The sequence below is a fragment of the Neophocaena asiaeorientalis genome, unplaced genomic scaffold (assembly GCF_003031525.2).
Source record: "Neophocaena asiaeorientalis asiaeorientalis breed wild unplaced genomic scaffold, Neophocaena_asiaeorientalis_V1.1 scaffold24, whole genome shotgun sequence".
In the NCBI taxonomy this organism is placed as follows: Eukaryota; Metazoa; Chordata; class Mammalia; order Artiodactyla; family Phocoenidae; genus Neophocaena; species Neophocaena asiaeorientalis.
In genome coordinates, this window is record NW_020185317.1 from 170,978 (window position 1) to 177,594 (window position 6,617).

Here is a 6,617-nt window from a genome sequence, read left to right on the forward strand (position 1 = left end):
GGAATGTTATTCAGCCACATGAGAGGAAATTCTGCCATTTGCAGGATGAATCTGGAGGGCATTATGCTAAGTGAAATAAGCTGGACAGAGAAAAAATAGTGTGTGGTATCACTTATATATGGACTCTAAAAACCAACCAAACAAAATAATCTGATTTCATAGAAACAGAGAATAGAATGGTGGTTGCCAGGGGCTGGAAGATAGGGGAAATGGAATGATGTAGGTCAAAGGGTACAAATTTTCTTTTTATTCTTATTTTATACTCCTGACCAAGATTTCTCTCCTTTGTGCTCCTCTATAAAACAGAATGCATTTCTGACACACATAACCTTTTTGAATTCTTTAGATTTTCTGTTAACAATCAGCTTAAAGACAGGGGGTAAAGAAGTTTTCTTCTATTAACTGCTTTTCATGCTTTCAATTCATTCTTGAAGGGAATGACAAAAGTAGACACAGATATAAATAGAGTCTCTAGATACACAAAGATATGAAGTAAGGTTCATCTACATTTCTGAAAAAAGCCAAGTTTGGAATTTCCTGCTCAGGTTACCACATGGGCCAGGATAGTGTGCCTCAGGTAACAGAAAGAAGAACCTCAAAGACAAACCTTAGGGCTGGTTCTACTGCCATGAAACCAGGGCTAGGGTTGGGGGAACCACCAATAGTGTGGGGTAGGAAGAAAATAGAGAGGTAACAGTGAAGAAACACCAGATGGGTTTACCCTCCATTCCATTTTCTGTCACCTGCTGTCTGGCTACTGCCAACATAGAAATAAACCAGGCCTGGGGTTGGGAGAAAAAGTACGGAAAGGGTGTTTAATGGGGTTTGTGACAGGCAGTTGGCTCCTTTGTCCTCCCTCCAAAAGAAGTTGAAAAGTTCATGTCTCCACCCTCCCTTACAGCTGGCACATCCATGTGACATATCCTGGCCAGTGAGACTTTAGGCAGAAGTTTGCAAGAAGCTTCTGGGAAGACTCTTTTTTTTTTCCTGATAAAAAGAACAGAAATGATGGCACCTGTCCTTTCCTTCCCCTGTATGATGCCCGGAGCTCTGAGGGCTCTCTTTAAGTCAGCCATGCAGTACCTCACTGTTAAATGTAAACAAAGAGTCTGGGATCACCAGCATCTGAGAAACAAGGAAAAGGCCAGAGAAGCTCAGATTAACCTGACTTACTAGTAACCTCCAAACTTTGCTTATGTGAGAAATATAAACTTTTGTTTAGTCACGCTTTCCTGTTGCTTGCAACAAAAGCAGTCCTGGAATACATAGTAGTCCCAGATAATAGTTGGTAGAGAGATGGGAAGAAGAAGGAGGTAAAGAAAATGACAAGCGGTGCTGGAGGTGGGAGGGGAGGGCAATTTCTGTGGCAACTTGTTAGGCCCAGGGAGCTGGTTATAATATAAAGGACTGTCTAATTAATTTATGTCATAAGTCAGATACATAATACTAACACAAATATAAAAGTTCATTTTTGGTGGACAAGTTCAGTCAGGTATTGGGCATCTTTCCTGTTTTAAATTTAACATTTCCAAAACAACTCTTGATCTTTCCCCCTAAACTTGTTCTTCCTAACAGGCTTTCATCGTCTCAGTTAATGGCGACACTGTGCTTCCAGTGAATCCTCTCTCATCTAATCTATCAACCAAACCTATCTTTAAAATATGTCTGGACTCCGACCACTTCTTACTGTTCCGTTGCTAGTACCCTGGTGCTAGCCAGCGGCATGTCCCCAGGTTATCGTAGTAGCTTTACAACTGGTCTTCCTACTTTGCTGTTGTCTTTCTACCATCTCTGCCTGGCTACCATCTAGGCAGACTGATCCAGTTAAAAGTTAAGGTAGATCACAACACTTCTCCACTCTAAACCTTCCAATAGCTCTGAAAGCAAAGGCAGACATTTACAATAGCCTTTAAGGCTCTAAGTAACCTGTCCTGTTATTACTCTCTGACCTTATCTCCCACTATTCTCTCCTTCACTTTGTGCTTCCCAGTCAAACTGACCTCCTTACTGTTTGTGGACCCATCAGGCCTTCTGACTTAGGGTCTTCGCACTCTGTTTACTCTTTCTGGACCTTTCTGTCCCATCCAGATGTCACTCCTGTACCTCCTTCACAGGTCTTTGCTTAAATATCATCTCAGTGAGGTTTCCTTTGACCGCTCTGTTTAAAATGGAAGCCTGCACCACAGCCTCCCTCCCATCCTCTTTCCTACTTTTTCTCCATTGTACTTAGCACCAGTGAACAAACTATATATTTTACTTATTTCCTCAACTGGAATATAAGCTCCAAGAGGGCAGGGAGCTTGTCTCTTTCGATCATTGCTGCATTCCCTGGTGTCAAAACAGTTTCTGGCTCATGGTAGGCGTTCAAGAAATGTTTATTGGACATATGAGTAAATGAAGAAAATATTACTGACCAAATTATTTTCCAGTGGTTGTGGTAAGCAACACTGAGTTCCTGGCCTGTTACTTTGGAACCAACAGCATATAGTTGTAGCTATTGCCAGATATAAGAATGGAGCCTGTGTCTACAGAAGCAAGTGTTGCCTTTTCAAAGCCACCTGGCTTGTACTAGTATATTACTTATGACATTTGTCTTATTCATGCCATGCTTTCAGTGAGGTAACCTGAGCTCTCTGGAAATACTTTCCCTAAACATAGAGACAGCACTGTATTAATTTGATAATGATATATTTATGAAAGTAATTGTGAATTAACTTTTTTAAAAATAAAAGCTTAGGGCTTCCCTGGTGGTGTAATGGTTGAGAGTCAAAAAAAAAAAAAAAAAAAAAAAAAAAAAAAAAAGCTTATATCTTAGTGTTTTTATTATTGTTGCTATCAAGCATCAGGGCTTAGGTTCAAGGCTGCTTTCAATGATATTTACTCCTTTTCAAAAACAGCAAAGCACAGATATGTTCAAGCTATAGTCTCTTTGCTGGAATATTAGCAATTAGAGCTAAGTTCTCTTCTTGTAAGAAGAGTTATGGCTTCTCCCCATAAGTTATAGATAGAGTTGAAAGTCTGTAACTTCTTTTTTTTTTTGCGATACGCGGGCCTCTCACTGTTGTGGCCTCTCCCGTTGCCGAGCACAGGCTCCGGACGCACAGGCCCAGCGGCCATGGCTCACGGGCCCAGCCGCTCCGCAGCACTTGGGATCTTCCCGGACCGGGGCACGAACCCGTGTTCCCTGCATCGGCAGGCGGACTCTCAACCACTGCGTCACCAGGGAAGCCCTGTAACTTCTTAATAACATATAGAGTTATAAGTCTACTGAGCATGGAAGTGATAGAGTTACGGCCACTGGCCTCCAGGTGGCCTGCGGATTGTGTGTGGAGGCATGGTGTTTCTGTTACCCGTGCTTGGACCTGCCGGATAAGGGAGGAGAGGCAGGAGTATGAGCAACTGCAGCGAAAATGAGAATCTCTCCTGACTCTAAACCTCAACTCAACGGATTCACTGGATCCCAAGTTCTTACTTTACTCTTCCTTTAACAGGCTCGCAGGTACTCAGGGACTTCCTGGTGGCTATTAAGGCTGTCCTCCTCTTGCTACTGGGTCACCATTGTTTCCATTTTTGTTTCTGAGGGCTCTCCTGACCTTGACATTGTTTTTCTCCTCACGTGGAGAGGGGGTAGGGAAGAATTGTCAACTAACCCTGAGACCTGTTTGTAATAAATCCTCAAAGGTAGATTGTCTTGTTTAGTTTTTGAATCCACTTCTTTGATGACCTGAACCTCAGTGATTGACTAAGAGGATATTTCAAGGACAACACCATGTATTTCACTCAAAAGCTTTATCCTCTGCCCACCGTCAGTCAGTGTCCCAGGCACCTCGATCTCTCCCTCCTTACAATGAATTTTCTATAAACCTCCTCTCCCGCAGAGGCTGGGGGCCAAGTTTATTCCTTTTTGTTTGAGAGTATTTTTTCTCTCCAGAAGCCTGAGACGCTCCAGTATAGATGAGGTTCAGGTGGGTGTGAGTGATGATGCCAATCAAATTCTTACCTAAACATATATAGACTTACTTTCTCTTTTCTGAGAAAAATGAAGCAATTTAATTTGTGTTGTTTTCCGTCTTGTTTTTATGGCTGAATGCGCACACATACCCTGTATAGTTATGTAAGCATTTTATATCTACTTTGGGTACCTTGGGGAAATAACAGCAAAACTATGACATTTCGACAATTACGCGAAAAAATTTTAGGTGGGAATCTGCATCTTATTAAAAATATGTGGGAAACTTGTACTCCATTTGTACTCAGTGGACCTTTCTCCCCTGACTCCAAATAAGGGATATAAATTCTGAAGTTGTCAATATATAAATGGCTTTTAAAGCCGCGGAGACTGGATAACAGAGAACAGAAAAGATTCAAGGACCTAGTCCTGGGCGCTCCAAGATCAGTGTGGAGCATTCAAGCCAGACTAACCCGAGCTTCGCCTCAGTAAGGTCAGATTCTTAATCATTTTCTATCTTCAGAGCCCAGACAGTACATGGGACATTTGTGGGTGGCAAACAGCGGTATAGTTCAACAAAAATTTAACTTTGTTCCAGCCTAATTGGTAGGAGCTGGGGAAACAGTAATGAACGAATGTAAATTCCTGACACCTGCGTTCTAACGAGTGGGCCAGGGAAGATAACCGGTGGCAAAACCAGAAAACGAAACGGCTTTCCCAGGAACCTATAACGCCAACCTAACATATAAATAAAGAAAAGTCGAACTGGGGCTTATGCGCGGCCCTGTCTGGTGGCTATCCTTCCCCCGCTGGGGCCAAGTCAATGCAAACCTCGCTCCTAAACGGTTTTCACCGGCATCCAGCGCAGAAGCGCCATAATTCAGGGTCCTGAGGTCCAGAGGGCAAGAGTAAACTCCGCCAGCTAGGGGAGAGGGCAGCAGGGAGAGATGACTGGGACCTTAACTGAACCGCCGACCCGCCCCCGCGGACTCCCTACCTCCCAGGGTCCCGCAGCCTCACCCCACAGTCTGTCTGTCCGCCTGTGGCTTTGTCCGGCAGCAGATGGGCTGGCTTCTACGGAACTAAGACAGCGTTTTAAACCTACCCGCTCTCCGGCGCGGTAGCTCCCGTACGCAGGCGCACCCGTGGCAGGGCATGCCGGGAATCGCAGTTTTCCCGGCCCTGGAGGGCCCTCCGCCCCGGGCGGAACCCAGGCCGCTATCCGGAGGCGCGCACTGAGCGCGCAGCCCCGTGACCCGGACGACTACAGATCTCCATTGAGCTCGCGAGCGGGGCACGCCGGGATAGGTAGTTTCAGCCCACTCACGTCCCGGAGGTCCTGCGGCGTCCGCTTTGCGGAATTACCCATCCCATGCCGGTGAGCGTGCAGCGTTTGGGTCATTTGACACATACCCTGCAAACGGTCAGAGTCCAAGAGAAGAAAATGTTTTTAGTTTTAGAAGGATGAAAGTATCAAGTAACTTATGAACGACAGGAAAATAAGATTTTGTTAATGAGCATAAAAAATGGTAAAAATACCGAGCTCAAACATTCTTCTCATTGAAGAAAAAAACAAGCCCCTCTTCATCCTCGTTCATCATGAACAGACCGAGAGTAAAACACATGTCTGCTCCCTGGTTTTTTGTCTCTTCAGCATAATTTATTTCTTGCTTTGTCTACAGGTGAGTAGGTATTTCTCAGTTTGACTGTAAGTAGCTGCGAAACGAGAGAGAGCACCGAGAATAAAACTGCAGTCGTTTCTGAGTTTTGCCGAAAGACCGGGAATTCGCCCTTACCGGGAAGTCTTCTACAGTGAAAAGGCAACACGGCTTTGCCTTAGGTAGCTGGACAGAACACCTTTTACCAGCACCAGGGCAATTAATGTATTCTTCTCGTCTCTCTGGGGTTGCAGCTGAGAATAACTTTAGCCCTCAAGTGAATGCAGTCAGATCCGAGATGAGTCCTCCTTTGCTTAGCGAGTGGCTGGCTGAATTGATCTGGCAATTCTTATTCTGATAGATGAGACTTACGTGAGATGGAGAGAATGTCCAAACCACAGCTGTAAGGCATATTCATCAAACTGTAGGGCCATCCGGCGAAGGAGAAATGAGCACCGCAAACGTTATTCAGGTGAAGGGGCCAAATAAAGCTTTTAATATGAAAAGTGGGAGAGTATTTTAGAGCGTCAATACAAAGAGCCAAATTACTCGTAGGTTTTCTCTTGCAGTGACCTCTGATTTATGGATGAAGATGGGGGATATGTGTATGCACTCGGTAGATAATCTGCACACTTCAGTGTAATGAGAGTTTTCACCTTCTCCTTGACTCTCCATATTAAACAGCAGTCAGGGAGCCAAATTGATTAAATTTAGTGTTTTTAATTTATTTTCCTCTGTCTACCATTTGGTAAACCACATTAGAACTTAAGTCAGGCAATTACAGAGTTAAAGAATCTGAAGTCGCCAATAAACTAATTCATCTGTTAGAGAAGGGGTTTCTGGACACCTGAGAATTTACTATATTAAAAGTCTGTTTTTATTCTAAGTGCCTGAACGTATTGATTTTTTTTTTCTGATTTCCCTCTTGATTTTCAATTGATAAATAGTTTCACACTTGTTGACCCCACTCAAAAACAAGGTCTTTTCAGCCATGGAAATCCTAGGGATTC